Raw genomic sequence first — 17,949 nt, 5'->3', positions numbered from 1 at the left:
GGCATTACTAAAATTAAAAAAAAAAAAAAACCAAATAAAGTTTAACGTTGTTTAAAGACAGAATAATTGGAGTCTTAGATTCCTATTAAAAGAAAAACAATTTGCTAAAATTATGGATCTGCCACTTAATACCATATCTATATTGAAAAATAATTATGCCTAATTAAAAAAAAAAAAGAATAATACGAGAGATACAAAATATTTTACAATTTTTTTTTACAAACTGCTGATGTAGTGAGTGATTATTTGTAAATAAAAAAGTGATATTAATGGTGGCTTAGATGAAAACTAATAAGCGATTAGCCATATTAACATTTTGTAAAAATGTTATAAAATAGTTTGTGCATGTAGCATTACTCAAAAAAAAAAAAAAAAAAATACTACCTTCTAAAATGTTGGGTCAGCCACCTAATTATGCTAAGTTTGAATGTTATTTTGTGAGCTGTAGTGTAATTTCTCCAATCAAATCCCTAAAATTATGAGCAAGCCAGCAAGTTGGACCTCAATTTGCGGTGATGACCCTTCTAAATGTAGCATAGAATTTCCATTTGTACGGTAAGACTTTTCATTTATTAAAACTAACATATTTGCTTGTGCTGCTCGCATTGCGAAAATTTCCAAGTCGATAATTTCAAAAGGTGGGCATTGATAAATGGTGGCTTAGATGAAAACTAATAAGCGATTAGCCATATTAACATTTTGTAAAAATGTTATAAAATAGTTTGTGCATGTAGCATTACTCAAAAAAAAAAAAAAAAAAATACTACCTTCTAAAATGTTGGGTCAGCCACCTAATTATGCTAAGTTTGAATGTTATTTTGTGAGCTGTAGTGTAATTTCTCCAATCAAATCCCTAAAATTATGAGCAAGCCAGCAAGTTGGACCTCAATTTGCGGTGATGACCCTTCTAAATGTAGCATAGAATTTCCATTTGTACGGTAAGACTTTTCATTTATTAAAACTAACATATTTGCTTGTGCTGCTCGCATTGCGAAAATTTCCAAGTCGATAATTTCAAAAGGTGGGCATTGATTTTAGAGGACATATAAGAGCAATAACGTTAAAGAATACTTCAAACAGAGAGCACTAAATAACAACTAAGCCACCACTATTTCTATATATATCCATCGTGATTTAATTTCCATATTATTTTAGGTGAAATATTAATTCACTTTCTTTGGGGATTTTCCTGGGAAAAAAACCCTAGTGATTTCTTTTTCTTTTTAGGTTTTGGCATTTTACACACACACATATATATAAGAGGATTCTCCTCTTTCAATTATATTTTTTGTGGTTCAAAAATACCCATATTAATGAAAGATAACTTAATTTAGAAATAAAGTCATAAATATTGAATAACAAATTTCATTTTGAATTCAAAAATATTTTACCTTGTAAATCACTCATCGGTGATTGGGTAGAAGCCTACATATATAGGGTCATTTTTAATTCTATTGAATTCATTTCTTTAATTAATTACGGGTATTAAGATTAATCAATAGCACCATAATTTCTATGCAACTATATATTTGATTGTAAGGAAAAGCCTTTATAATCCACAATTCTTGATAAATCATTGTTGTTATAAAGAAGCAAGATTATTTTCCAATTAAGTCATTCTTAAATTTTTTTTTAATTATCTTCTAAAAAACAATGTTTGTCATTTTAATTTGATACCCATCTAAATCTCTCCCACTACGGCTTATTTATTTATTTAAACAAAAGCCCTTTTCTTTTCACAAAATTTACATTTTTTTTCTTTTGATTTTTTTATACTTAAAAAGAAAATTAGTTGCAATAATTAATGAATATTTAAATGGATGCTATAATATATTAAAACAATTAAACAAACTTTTAAAAAAAAAATAATATACAATGCAAACCGCGGGTTTTTGGCTAGTAAATGAATAAAAGAGGGAGACATAAATGTTTGATTTATTTTTCTAAGTATTACGTTGAGTTGCCTAACATAAGTTTTTGGTATATTAATGTCATAAAGAGTTCTTTCCTGCTCTTTACAAGAAAAAGTCCTCCATTAAAACCTTATAATGATCAATACCGCAAATTTGATAGCCAGACACTGAAACTGTTTGCTTTTTTTTTGATAGCCAGACATTGAATCTGTTTCCTTCATCTCTATATCTTGCTGCTTTGGTGGCATCCATTTTTTGCAGCAATAGTGATCCGACCTTTTGGTAAGCATACTACAATGCCTAGGGGTGGAAGACATTTTTGTGCTGGTGCATCAAACAATGGCTTTGCTCAAAGGGTTTGGATTATTATTGTTGGTCAATTGCTTCTTTGTTTTGGTACCGGATTTGCCAATCAGGTAAATTCATCATCACAAAAAAAATTGATGTCTTTGTTTTGATGTCTAATTATTTAGATTTGCATGTTTTAGTGCATTGTCTGAAACTGAAAGAAATCATTGATAAAAAAACACATTGTTTAACCCACGTGGGTTTCTTCTTGTTTTTTTTTTTTTTTTGCTTAAACGTGGGTTTCTTCTTGTGTTCGTTTGTAATCCATGTAAACGATTTTGTTTTGCTTTTGGGGTTTGCAATGGTGGTAATTATTTGATTATATTGTGTAGCAAAATTTCAAACATTTAAAAAAATTTTGTTAATTAGGTGCAAAATTTCATACATTTCAATATCTTTTTTTTTTTTTTTGGGTTTTAACTAAATAATTTATTTTGTTCTTATCTCATTCTTCTATAATTTCTAAATAGATTAAAAATCAAAACTTGATTACATTAAACTCTAGATATCTCCATTAGAAACAGTGATAACTTAAACTATAGGACTTTTTACCGTCAATGTGATACTGTTAAACATGCCCAATACTTTTTTTTTTTAAATTCTTACAGGTGCATTACTCTCGTTAGAAACGGCAACTAGAAATCCATAATACATAACGATATTCTAAGGTTACCACCCACCCTTCCTCCCGGCACACTCTTTACATGAAATGAAAGTGAAAAAAGTATGCTATAACCCAATTCTAGTAGTTCCAAAAAAAAAAAAAATCTGGTAGAACTTTGACTATATGATCTTAATGGTATTGGCAGCTTTCCTTAAACAAAATTTTCCATAATTTCATGATTTCTAGTTTAGATTTCTAACATAACGACTACCAACCCGTGAGTAGCACCATTTAATGCACCATTGACACAAAACAGTGGTTGCGACAAAGAAAATATTGCTTTTTTCTCTAGTTCAGTTCAAGCAAAGTAGGCCAGAAAAATTTGAAGTCTGAACATTCACATGTACATTCTCTGGTTGGATTGTGAAAAGGTTAGGGATGAACTGTCTCTCATTCTCAGAATAATCATATTTGAATTTAGCTTACAGTCAGTTTATGCTTTACATTTTACTCAAACACCCAATACCAGATTGATAGATCCATGGTTCCAATGCAGTTGCGGGAGATAGCAAAGGGCAGTTCCAATATGTCATTTCCACGTGTCCAACTACAAATTAAAGATCAATTTGTAAGGCCCTCAAGTAACTTTTTCTTTAATATTCTTTTAATATGGTACCTCTTTTTCTACAATTATACCAAAGATTTTATTCCAATAATTCAATAAGTGCAGTGTGGGAATGGGGAATATTAATGAAAAATATAATTTTTGCAGGTGGTTATGGATAATGGCATAGTACAAGTCAACCTATCAAATCCAGGAGGACTGGTCACTGGAATAAAATATAATGGCATTGACAATTTGCTCGAAGTTGTTAACAACGAAACTGACAGAGGGTAAGCTGTTCAAAAAAAAAAAAAAAAATCCCAGCAACATCTCTGATCTCTCTTATTTGTTGAAGAACACGATTGTGATACTTGATAGGTTATACAAATCCTAAGACTAAACATTTAAAAACAGTGATTGAGAATATGTGAAATTTATTAGACAATTCCACTGGCGGCCTTAATTTTTTTAATGATCTTATATGATGATAAATTGATCAAACCAGATAAAGGGTATACAGGTGGGAAATGAGAGGATTTCTATCCTATTTTAGTAAATGAGAGGATTTCCTAATGAACTTACTGAAATTGACTTTTTCATTTCTTTGAACCATGTAGCTACTGGGATTTGGTATGGAACATTTCTGGAAGTACAGGAACAAAGGGTTTTATTGATAGGTATGTTTTCCCAGCCCTCACTACTTATGCATATTCTAACATTAAATTTCCTGAGCTTATGATTATTCTAACATGAGTACTTGTTAATTGTTAGTACCTTTACTTGACCTTACATACCTGCAACATAAATTTCCAAATGGTGACATTATGATGCATATATATTCACAAAATATAGAGAAAATTTAGAAAAAAGAAAATGTTTGAAATGCCTATTTTACTTGTGATTCATGATGTATATCAAATCTTCCTTGCTTTGCAACATTCAATTTCATATTAATTTGAAGCTGTTCCAAGTTCCAACTTTCAACTTCCAATTATTAGCACTAGAATTTTGTTCTTTTTAACTTCTTTTCAACTACTCTTCCAATTACAAATGGATTATATTTAGCTTTTGTTGAATGATTACATGTCATTAAGGTAGTATCTAAACACTTGTTAAAAAAACAAAAAAAAAGGTAGTATATAAACTTTTGCATTTTAAAGCTGAAGCTGGTATGCAATCCGTGAGCTGATAATTGCTTTCCAGGATCGAAGGGACAAATTTGAAGGTAGTTGTGGAAAATGAAGACCAAGTAGAGCTATCATTCACTAGAATGTGGGATCCCTCACTTGAGGGCAAACTTGTTCCATTGAATATAGACAAAAGGTACTTGTTCACAAGAGCACATCTTATTATATCAAGATTTCAATCAATGACAAAAAAAATTTTGGAACGACAAATGTTATGTATAACTATATATTTATTTTCAGGTTCGTGATGCTTCGTGGTTCCTCGGGATTCTACTCCTATGCCATTTATGAACACTTAAAAGAATGGCCTGCTTTCAACGTGGAAAATACTAGGCTTGTATTGAAGCTTAGGAAAGACAAGTAAATAAATTTGACCTTTCTTCTTTATTTATTTATGTATTTATTTTTTATAAATATGATAGAATTTCAACATATAAATATCAATTCCATGATGATTATTTTTTTATCATTAGATGAAGATAATAATCGGTTTTTTGTATAGGTGGGGTTCGAACTCCAGATCTCTTATTTAATAATAAGAGATTTTATTAATTGAATTAACTAAAACCCATGTGTGTCTTCTTTTTTAAGGTTTAGATTGCTTGTCTTGAAGAATATTAAAATTTCCTTTTAATTCCCACAAAAAATGGTCATATTTAGATATTCAAAGGAAAAGATTACACAATTTAACCGTGGAGGTTTTTTAAACTCGCAGGTTTCATTTTATGGCTATAGCAGACAACAAGCAAAGATTCATGCCCTTACCTGATGACCGGTTACCAGGAAGAGGCGAAGTCCTGGCCTACCCAGAAGCAGTACAACTTGTCGATCCTATAGAGCCAGAATTCAAAGGAGAGGTATATTTTTGACTCTTCACCTCTACGATATCAATAACAATTCTTTACAACTGTTGAAAGGTACAAAAAAGATTTAAAAAAAAAAAAAAAACTTATATTGAAGGGCAAGTTCATTTTTATTTTAATATTGTCACTATGACAAAAGTTGTTTACCTGTAACATAAACTTTTATCTCTTAGCTTATAATAAAGAGTCCACTAAAAAAAAACTTATAATAAAATGAGAATTAAATAAAAACGCTCAAAATATATAATCTATTTCAATTTAAGTCGCACATTTTATAGTCGATATCAAACTTTAAACTTATGAAAGAAACTATTTCAATTTAGCCTTTGTCTATCTCCATTATTTTTGGACATTAATTATAATGGAGCATAAACAAATTGAAAATCCTTAATAAAGTTTTGCGTTTCACCTAGTTCGAAGGGTTCAAATTTAAACCTAGTTGATTAATTATGCAAAATTAAGGCAAGTTGATTAAATAACCAATATAAGTATAAATTCAATACAAAGTTAATAGCATAGCAACATATCACAATATAATATAAGTGAAAAATATAAATGACACAACAATTTGTTGACAACCAATGAACAACATTAAAGGAAAAAAAACACTACGAGGGTTTAGTCACCAACCCCGAAGGAAAATAACTACTAGCTTATTGGACTCCTATCATGGATTTCGCAAACATGAACTTTCCACTCAAAACTTCAAGGACCATCTCAAAGATTTCATAGCAACTTGATTATGTTGATGTATTGTGACTTTAGCTTCATCACCAAACAGCAGTAACACTGACCTTTAGATGCACTATTTTGTCTCTAATATGTTGGTAAATTGAGTGAGAATTGATATAGAAATCATAGACACATGATTGGAGGCATTTCTTCATGTTTTTTAGTCAACTCTAATGATCTATTTTATACTTTAACAAGTAGGCTTGAATTCCAAGTCATGAACCAACTTAATAGGCCTAATCAAAATTCAGGATTTGCAATTCTTGATCAATTGAGGCTCTATTAATGGTTTTTCAAGCCAAAGCTCGATTGATCGATTGCGTCTCGAGATTCTAGACACTTCCTTTCTCTTGAGTTGATCTCAGGTATTTATCTTGGACTTGAAATACAACTTTATAGCACACAAGATTTACATTTTATTCATGGTTTGCTAACACTATAAACAACTATAGATCTAACATAGGTGACTAGCTTTGAGTTTTTGGCATATAAGATTTCACTTCTTAATTAATTCAATGTTTGTCAAATTGATTTATAAACTAAGTCTTAGGTAAAATTTGGAGTGCGACAGTTTTCTATATTTTTCCAGAATAATGATTATGGAAGGAAGTTTCAAATTGAAACGATTTCATAAGTTTGAGACAACCTAAAACACGGTATAAATTATGAAGCTTTTTATGTAGTTTTCTTTTAATTGAAAATGTAGTTAATTAAATTGGTGTTTGATAAGCATATTAGGTGAGTTTATCAGGTTATTGTGTAGGTGGATGACAAGTACCAATACTCTTGCAATGCCAAGGATATCGGAGTTCATGGGTGGATAAGCAGCGACCCACCCATGGGGTTTTGGCAAATCACACCCAGCAATGAGTTCCGATCTGCCGGACCTCCCAAACAATTCCTTACCTCCCACGTCGGCCCAACCTCCCTTTCTGTAAGTGAAAAATAGTTCCAAATTCTTCATTGTGGATCAAATGCATGTACATTATTATTAACTATAAAATGAAGGTGTGTGACATTTTTATTATCTTTAACAGCTTTAACTCTTCTCTAAATGGCATAAACAATCTCAGGTATTTCATAGCGTACACTATTCAGGAGATGAATTGGTAATGAAATTTGGACCTAATGAAGAATGGAAGAAAGTTTTCGGCCCCGTTTTTATTTATCTTAATTCTTTGACTAATAAGGGTGGCCAAGATTTACTCTGGGAGGATGCTAAAAACCAGGTTTCACATCACTATATACATGTTGAGGCAGTTTTATTTGTTAAAAATTAGATTGTACAACTTTGATGGCAAACAATTAATAAAACAAACTATTTTTTTTTTTTCAGACGATCAATGAAGTTAAAGCCTGGCCCTATGATTTTCCAGCTTCAGTGGACTTTCCACCGTCAGATCAACGGGGTACTGTCAGTGGTCGATTACTAGTCCTTGATAGGTACATCTCTCTCTCTCTCTCTTTCTCTCTCTCTCTCTCTCTTAGTGTCCGTTTGAAATCTGCTTATTTTGCTGAAATTGAAAATCTTTTGTTGAAAGTACTGTAAATAAAGGTAAAAGTAAGCTAAAATAATACAATGAGACATATAAATAGTACTAAAAAGTGTAGTGTAACCCATGAATAGTAAATTTATGATTAACTAAAATTTTTTAGATATGTTTAGCCCACAATGTCTGTTTCACCCTCTACCCCATTCAATCCTAAGTGGTTTTTTAAAAATAAAAATAAATTACAAAAAGTTCTTTTAACGGACATCTTTAGAGCATTTGTTAATGAATTATTTAAGAAAATTTTAATAAAACTTTTATGAAAAATATAAAAAAAAACTATAAAACCAAAAAATTAGTTGTTTTTTCCTTTTTCATTTCTACAAGTATTTCTTAAACAAACGTTCTTAAGATATCGGCTAACAAAATCCAATTAGAAATGTCTAATTATATTCTTTAACTTTAATAAGTTTTTACCAAAAATCTTGTAATTCAAATAATTGACATTTCCTAAGATTTAACATAGACATTTTTCAATTTATTGTTTCCATCTACTTACAATCTAATCTCCTTGATAGTTTTAGTATATTCATTTTTTAAAACAATTTTGTTTGGTGGACTTGATGATACACATTAGATAAAAGTTTAAACTCATGTTAAATTTAACTGTAGTTTAAACTTTGAGCTTTGTCTAGGTATCTTAATGAGAATGCTATACCTGGAAATGGTTCTTATGTTGGATTGGCACTCCCAGGGGAAGTTGGATCTTGGCAAAGAGAATGCAAGGTAATATTAAGTTTTTCATTCCATTCTACATGAAAGTTACATATTATTAGTCCGTTTGGGAACAACTTATTTAATTTTTTGCTGAAAACTTTTTGTTGAAAGTGTGTTAAAATATATTTGTATTGTGAAAAAATTTTAAAAAGTGAGAAAATATGAGAAAAAGTAAAATTTTAAAAAGCTGTACATAAAAACTAAAAGCTAAAAGATGAAACTAATGCCAAACAGGCTCAATAATGTCGCCAGTACGACTCGTTGGCACTTCTTTTATGTTAAAGTAAAACAATTACTTAAAGTTACGTTTTTTTTTTTTTTTTTTTTTTTAAATTTTTTTTTTTTAAATCAGGGTTACCAATTCTGGACCATCGCTGATGAGAATGGCCGTTTCAGTATTGAGAATGTACGTACTGGCGACTACAATTTGTATGCATGGGTCCCTGGTGTCATCGGTGATTACAAATACAATGCTGTCCTTCCCATAACTCCAGGTCTTGTTTTCAATTTGTTATGAAGCTTTTTATATTCATATCCAATCTAAATGTGTTAAACTTATTATTTTATAGTGATTTGAAATTGAATATCATGTGAAGCAGGTCTTAGCATTGTTGTTGGTGATCTTGTTTATAAGCCTCCAAGAGATGGCCCAACACTGTGGGAAATAGGCATCCCAGATCGCAGTGCTGCAGAATTCTATGTTCCGATCCTAACCATTTGTATATTAACAAACTTTATCTCAACCATCCGGAAAGGTTAGTCCCCTTTAATTGTGAATTTTTTGTAACATGTATATGAAATTAGTATGGTTCATGCAAGAGAAATCAATTAAAATTAGGACCTAAATGCTTTTTTTTTTTTTTTTTTGGGGGGGGGGGGGTTTCTTATATCATTTAATTAATATCTTCTCTCTAGCTAATGTACTAGTGCTGTGTATCCAATTCCAATATTTTAGACGTATTTTTTGTTCTTTTGAAATTAATAATATGAATGGAAATAAGAAAATGATTTTGTTTTTCTTATGTGGCAGATATAGGCAATACGGATTGTGGGAGAGATATGCAGAACTATATCCTGATGGAGACTTGGTTTACATGATTGATGGTAGTGACTATAGTGAAGATTGGTTCTTTGCTCAAGTTACTAGGTTCGAATTTCTACAATATTGCCCTACAAAAAAATCTCCAATACTGCCTTGTTCATTTGTTTATGATTTGATTCTTTCATTTTTTTTGCATTTTAAAATTGAATAAAAATGGTGAAGGGGTTACCATGATTACTATACCTGAGTGTAATCATTGTAACTCCTATTTAAAAAAAAAAAAAAACGCGAGGGTATAAATGGGAATATGGTCTACAATATTCGCTTGAGTGAATTGAGTCATAACATGACCTCAATCTCATCAAAAACACCAATTCTCCGAGGCAATTGGAGGCAATAATTCTTTATGAACAAGCATCATGTGGTCGGCCCCAAATAAAAGAAGAGAACAAAACTAAATTAATATTTATTGTGCAATGTTATACATAAGATAACATTTATAGGAGTTCTAACCCTATAGTAGGGCTAGGAAACTTGTCTTGGAAGTATAGGTTTACTTGATCTATAAGTACATTAGTTATAATTGGGGGTTCACGACATGTTTATGTCCAAGGCCCAAGGGGCCTAATATATCTAACATCCCCATCAAACTCAAGTTGGCAAATTTAGGACATGCTTGAGTTTTGAAAGGGACTTCATAAAAATTCATGCAAATAATTCCTTGGAGAGAGATTTAAGTTGGAGAAGATGGTGACAAATGAAACGATAGTCAATCTCAATATGCTTTGTTCATTCATGGAAGAAATCATTGTAAGTAATGTGAATAGCACTCTGATTATCACAATAAATGAATATGGTGTTGATTTATGTGAGAGAATGTGAACAACTAACGAGAGAAAACAAATTTTTATTCTATTTGTGTGAACATATCTCTATTGGCAACATGGATAGTTTGATAGGGATTGACAATTTGCACAACTGGTGGAGATAGATAAAGACCTTGTGATGGTAGGAAAGTTAAAACACACTTGCTCTTATGATGGTTCGAGAGATATAGCTTTGATATCATGAAAGAAGAGAGGAAAATTGAGTTAATATTTGTAGTGCAATACTATAAATAAGAGAGTATATATATATATATATATATATATGATCAGCCCTATTCTAATTCTAGTACATGTTGGTTTATGATATGTTTGGGTCCAAGGGTTAACACCAAAGGGTTATGACCCTCCTTATATCAAGACCTAATTAGTGTGTTACGAATTTAGATGGTGATACATTTATTTTGTTAGATGAGATTATTTGATATGCATGAGCACATCAATAGAAATTTTCAAAGTAATTATTAGGTTTTTTGTAAGGATGGCAATAACAACCCGACCCGCAAGTATCTAGCCCGACCTGACCCAATAAAGAATAGGGTTGGGTGCGGGTTAAAAAAAAAAAAACTGAAGCGGGTTTGGGTCGGGTCTGGGTTTTATCAAAACCTGACCCGAATCTGGACCCGGACCCAACCCAGTTAGCCTAAATGAAAAAATTACAAAAAAACCTACCTATATATATATATATATATCACCACTCTAACCCTAAAACTCATTTCTCTCATTCATTCTCTGACTCTCTTAACTCAGCCGCCTCTCTCACCTCACCCTCACTAACTCTCACTCTAACTTTCACTCTCATGTCATCCACCCCTCATGATCTCACCTAGTCATCCTTACCCTTACTCTCATTCACTCACCGACCCACCCTCACCCTCGTGGAGGGGCACGGATCTCGTGGTGGTTGCCATTTGTCATAGAGAAGCACAAGATTGTTAGATCAGAGCATGGGATTGTTAGATTGGAGAGAGATGTGGTTGTGTTGTTAGATCGGAGCATGAGATTGTTAAATTGGAGAGAGATGTGATGATTGAAGGAGTTCTTGGTCGTGTTGAGGTCATGCGAAGCCCAGGGGTGGGATTGATGGCTGAAACCACCACCGATGGAGCTTTAGTGGTCTGAGTTCTTCATTTTTTATTTTTTTTTGGGTTTCATTTCCTCTCTCAGTAGTTTTTGTTTTTGGATATTTATTTGAGGATTCAATATGTATAGAATGTAATGCATGTGTATATTTTGTGTTGGTTTAGTTGACTATAGCGCCTAAGATAACTTCAAAGAATGTGAATCGGAGTTGATGTTTGTGTTAATGTAAAAATTGGTCCATAAATGGAGTTTTGTTTCTTCTATTTTTTTGTGTTTATTTATTATTTATTTTCTATCTAAGAATCACAATGTTGATTTATTATATAATATTATTTACAATTTATTTCATTGTTAAATGTGAGTTTGTGTTGGTGATTTCTGTGTTTGTGATAGGATTTGTGTTGTTGTTTCTGTTTTTGTTTGGGGTTTTTTTTTTTAATAAGATTGGGTCGGATTGGGCCATGGATTAGGCCTAGAAGTGGTTGGACAGGGCGGACTTGGGGCTAAAAAAAAAACCTGTTTATTAAACGGGCCGGGTCTGGGTAATGGGAGAGGGCTCGTGGATCGGGTTCGGGCATAAAAAAACCCGTTCCAAACCTGACTTGTTGCCATTTCTAATTTTTTGGGAGTACAAGAATGTGAGAGGAGGGAATACGGCTTCCTATTCTTGAGGTATGTAATAATTTTTTAAATTTTTATGGGGGTGCCATTAAAGGGCCAGAGGCCCATTCTAAAGTTGGTTGTGATTTCCTCTGTTGTATTCGTTCTGATCGTAATCTTGTAAAAGTTACCGAAAGAGAGAAAATGTGACCATTGGCCTTTTGTGGATAGATTTTTTTATTTTTTATTTTTTTTATTTTTTAATATTGATTTCAGTTATGTGTTGTTTTTGCAATGCAGGAAGACAGATAATAACACATATGAAGGAACTACATGGCAAATTAAGTTCAATCTTGACAATGTTGATAAAAGTGCATCCTATAAATTACGAGTAGCGCTTGCAACTGCACATAATTCCGATTTGCAAGTATGGATCTTCATAATTCAACTTACACTCTTTTTTTCTTTTAATGATTAATTCAACTTTTTTTATTTGAGAATTTCTTATTTTAGTAACTTATTTGCATAATGTGAGAAAAAAAAAGAGCTATTTTATTTTCAAAAAACTGAAATTAAAATTTTCAAATAAAGTTAAGATAAAAAGTAGTGTGAGACTAGCAAATGGTATGTAAAATAAGCAAAAAAAAAAAAAAATCATTTTATACTCAATTCCCAAACTCGAAGATATTGTTGCGAGGTGGATTTCAGTTAACTCAACTGGTAAAGTTTTTTATGGTTAAATAAGAAATCTGAGGTTCGATTCCTGTCACAAATTAAAATTCTCTTGAAAAAAAACAAAAGATATTGTCGTGACTGTGTTGTTGCAGTTTTGATATTAACATTTTGCAAAGATACGTTTATTTTTTTGACTTAACTAATGGTGCAATTTTTCTTTCTTAAAAAGGTTCGAATTAATGATCCAGCAGCGAATCCTCTGTTTTCAAGTGGAGTTATTGGGAAGGACAACACAATCGCGAGGCATGGAATTCATGGGCTCTACTGGCTGTTTGAAGTAGGGGTACCAGGAACTCAGGTAGCGAAAGGAAATAATACAATTTTTCTAACACAAGCACACCCAAGTAATAGCCCTTTCCAGGGACTCATGTATGACTACATTCGTTTGGAAGGTCCCTATCCTTCAAATTCTAGCAGGAATCCTTGATTAAGAATTCTGCATAAAAGTTTATCTAAAAAAACGAATTTAACACAATTCTTTGGTAATTAATTATTACATTATTTATAGAATTCATGGAAATCAATAAAATGTTACACAGCGAATGGCAGTTTCCTTCTTCTTTTTCTTTTCATTTAGTACTTTTTTTTTTTGAGATCAAAGATAGAATTCATTTGGTACTTTCATTCCCATAATGTTTGGGTAACAGAATTAAATTCTAACTAGTTAGGAGATTATTACAATTTTTAACAGGAAGATTTTAATTTTTTGTATAAATTATTGGAGGACCGGATCTCAATCCTACCCTGGATTAAGGGGAAAAATAAATAATGTTTATTCTATCTTGGTGTGATTATAATAGCTCTATATCTGGTAAAGAATCAATGCCTCGAAATGATGTTCCTACGAACATAAATTAATATATATTGCATCTCATAATTTATAACATAATTATTTGTATAATCATATTTCACTAAGTTTGTATTTCACCATAAAATTACAAAATAATTTATAAGATGTTACCTTGTTGCTTCAAAAACATCTCATAACATGATAAACAAATTACCATCAATTTCATGAGTTGAAATGGTGAAGTTGAGGTGCGAATTAGGTTGATCTTTTGAGATAAGACACACCATCTAAGGAGATTTCCGGTGTAATAGACTAACAATTTTGCATGCCGCCCCATGATACAACAATCCTAAACTGTATATCTTTACAAATCTTCACCACTTGTAAGATGAGAAACTCTCAAATAGTAATTTAATATAGTGTATGAAAATATAGTAATACGAAATATAAGAATTGACTTTCAAAAATGTAAAAGGCTATTGATAAATGAATCAGTTCTAATCAAAATGTTCATTCTCAAAAAAAAAAAAAAAAAAAAAAAGTTTTAACCACAATGTTTACACCATAAATATATATAGAGCTCATGGTAGGCTTTCCATTTGATTCCAGATATCAAAAATGAATTTCAAAACTTAATTAGATGAGCTGTAAAAAGGAATGGCTATTATAATGCCCATATATTAAAACGTTTGACCAAGACAATAATGTATGGCCATTGAATTGCACATGAAAATTCATTAATGCTATGTTTGTTTCAAAGGAAAACTTTGTGTAAAGATTGTTTTCCGTATTTTCCAGTGTTTGATAGTATTAGAAAAAATGAATTAAAAGAAAACTATTTTTGGTCAACATAAAAAATATTACTTATTTTTAGAGATTGTTTTTCACTTTTAAAAAAAAAAAAAAAAAAACAACAACTTTATCTCACAATAAGCTAAATAAGGGAAGTTAGAAGATTATTTTTCAACTCATTTAAGGTTACTACTTGCTACCAAACATAGGAAAATGAGATAGTTTTATAAAAAATACTTTTCATTTTCTAGAAAACATTATTGCCAAAACAAACAAAACATAAGTTACTAGCCGTTTAAACACTATATGCTTATTTAGAAAGGGAAATTACACTTTACTATCCTAAACTATGTACTAGATTACACTTTGCCCTCTAAACTATCCGATTGTACATTTTGCACCATAAACTATCACACTTATCATACTTTGCACTTCGATGTTATTTTTGCTGTTATATTTAACGGAATCTTGATGTATGTGACAAGCACATGCTTTTTACTTAGGTAAAACAAAGTTAAAAGACTGAAACACCCTTCTTCAAAATCAATTAAAACAAAACCCAAAATTTTCCCTCCACAATCACGGTTTTCTTCATAAAACATAAATCTTTGTCTTTAATCAAGTTGGCCTTTTTTACAGCAGCTCTAAAAGTGGCAATGTCACCAAACTTCAAACCTTTCACAAGTTCTGGATAGGCCATATCAATTTCATTAATTTCAAGATCTTTGTTGGTGTTATAGTTATCCTCTTCAGATGTGGGCTTAGGAGAAATCAGCTCATCACTCTTGCCAATATCAGAACCACAATCCTTACCCATTTGCTGTCCATGTGTCAAATACAATACCTTCTTGGGCTCATTTTCCTTCTCAATTGGCTCAAATATGTCTTCATCCTGCTTAGTACCTCACCCCAAAAAGGGTCATTATAAGCTCTACCATTTTCTACATCAAACTCCTCTTCTTCATTTTCATTCAAGCTGTCATATTCATCTTCAGCTATATTTTCATGCCAATCCACATCAAGGTCAACATCGGCATCATACCCTAGGGAGACAACATCATCACACACCTTCTCCTTCCCCTTCTTATTGCTACTTGTAGACTTGTTTTTTCCACCCTTAATTTGCAATTTTGGTATATTAAAACCAGCAGCATTAGCAACACACTTCTCTTTTCCCTTCCTTTTGCTATCACCAATGGTCCAATAGTAACACTCTCAGGTATGTTATGAGTAAATGGTATGCAATCATTATCAATCTCTTGACTAACAGTGTATAATACCACACTTTCTATACCTTTATGACTGTCGACCATCTTCAACACATCTGGATCTATTTTTATTTGCACAAGGCCTTCATCTAAATTCATGCCAACTTGTTTGTAATAAACTAAATCCCCCCTTTTATATCCATTACTTCAAAATACTCTGGACCCCAATAAAAGACATACAATCCCTATCATATTCCTCACCATGAATTGATATGTCACCACCAACATAAATTAACCCATTCAAATTCTTGAACCTTCCCCCGTGGTGAATCTCAAAAATTAAATCACCTTCTTCCATGTTTTGGCTGTATTTTTTTCCTGCATCAAATATTAATTTTAATCAAAAACATGCTTTCAATATTACAAGTAGGACAAAAAATATTATATACAGTGTGGGGACCAATTGAAGACACCACCTAAGTCTATAAACAATCCCTAACTACTAGTCCCAACACTCATTAGTAAACATTATTCCATACACCTGCATCATGTATATTTTAGAACAATAAATCTTTCTTTTTTTAAAAGTAACCAGACAAACAGGAAGCAAAATTGAAATTTTAGAACAATAATCTCATAAATTGAATGCATTAGAAGATTTGAACTTTGTCAATGGCCAAGGAAGATACAAGAGAAACTCTAAAATTTTTGTGTTTTTTTTTAAGAGAGAGTGTGTAGATGAAGTGGTGTGGAACCCAAACAAATAAGAAAACCGTGATGGTGGAGGGAAAATTTCGGGTTTTGTTTTATTTAACTTTGAATAAGGGTGTTTCAGTCTTTTAACTTTGTTCCATCTAAGAAAGAAGCATGTGTTTGTCACATGCAGTAAGATTTTGTTAAACATAACAGCAAAAATAACATCGGGATGCAAAGTGTGATAGTTTAAAGTGCAAAGTATGCAGTCGGATATTTTAGAGTGCAAAGTGTAATCTAATGCATAGTTTAGTTTGGAAAAGTGTAATTCCTCCTATTTAGAATTGAGCAACTAAAGGGAGAAACTGTCAAATGACAGATTTTGATGTTAATAAGAAGTTGAAAAGTATAAATATTAACTTGTGCAAATATACAAGTTTAATATAATTATTCTTGTATTTTACCCAAAAAAAAAAAAATATTGTAGGTTATGTAAAAAAAAAAAAAAAAAATTGTCTCTTCATGTTTCTCGAAAATATAAAAGTTTAATATAATTATTCTTGTATTTTACCCAAAAAAAAAAAAATATTGTAGGTTATGTAAAAAAAAAAAAAAAAAATTGTCTCTTCATGTTTCTCGGGGGTGAAGAAAAATAGTGGATGGTAACTTGAGTGTGAAGAGAAAAAAAAATTTAAAAATAATTAAAAAAAAATTAGGAATTTGATATTTAATGAAATAGAGTATACAATAAATAATTAAGTGTGGGTGTTTTGAAAAATAGTTAGGTAAAATAATAAAAAAGTAGGTTCTTATGTTAAAATTGACAAAAATTTTTGAAAGGGTTGATGCGAATACTCTAAAAGCCTCTGTAGTAAGATTGTTAGATGGAGTTCCAATGGCATCTAAACTTTAATGCAATGAGATAAGGAGTTAAAAACTCACAACAATAATTACTCAAGTCTGTGTGTTATGCTCATCTAGAGCATGGCTTCAAATGGGCTTTAGCTTTTCTATTGTTTGGTCCTAGTTAGTAATTGACCATACTATAAAATTGAAGGGGTAATTATAGTAAATTCACTTGTGGTTAGGCTCAAATTCACACAGTCTACTCATGATTTGAAATGTGTCACTTTACTCATCTAAAGTTTGCTTGATTTGTCTCCCATGACTCACCTCTATTAAAAATGAGGGTAAATATGTATTTTTGCTCGCCCTTTTTTGTTTCTCTCCTAAAACAAAACACACATACAAAAACAAGAGAAAACAAGATCAAAAAGTAAGGTTTTTTGTAAAAATTAATTTTTGGAACCCCATGTTCAAAACTCCAAGCAACAATTACAAGAATGCAACAAAATTAAACAAAAAAACCCACAATAAAACTTAGCATTTAGGAATAGGATCAAATTTCAAAGTCAATATAAAAACCTACAAAAACTCCAAGTATCACAATGACTCCACCCCTCATTCCATCACCACCATGGTCCACCCCTCTCTCCTCTAATTTGCTAACCTACACCACCACCACCAAAACTGGAACCTACAACTCACTGAACCACCAACACTCGTGGGTGAGCAGTGGATCAGACAAAAGGTCTAGGGTTTGG

The 17,949-nt window shown here is 31.4% G+C and overlaps 1 pseudogene; it reads left to right on the top strand.

The window, feature by feature from the left end:
• Window positions 1-1,911: 1,911 nt before the first annotated feature.
• Window positions 1,912-13,427, top strand: LOC112026566 (rhamnogalacturonate lyase B-like; annotated as a pseudogene).
• Window positions 13,428-17,949: the final 4,522 nt, after the last annotated feature.

This window comes from Quercus suber, unplaced genomic scaffold (assembly GCF_002906115.3).
Source record: "Quercus suber isolate HL8 unplaced genomic scaffold, Cork oak 2.0 scaffold_530, whole genome shotgun sequence".
In the NCBI taxonomy this organism is placed as follows: Eukaryota; Viridiplantae; Streptophyta; class Magnoliopsida; order Fagales; family Fagaceae; genus Quercus; species Quercus suber.
The sequence above is the reverse complement of the archived record's forward strand: the minus strand, read 5'-3'. Positions and strand labels throughout refer to the sequence as shown.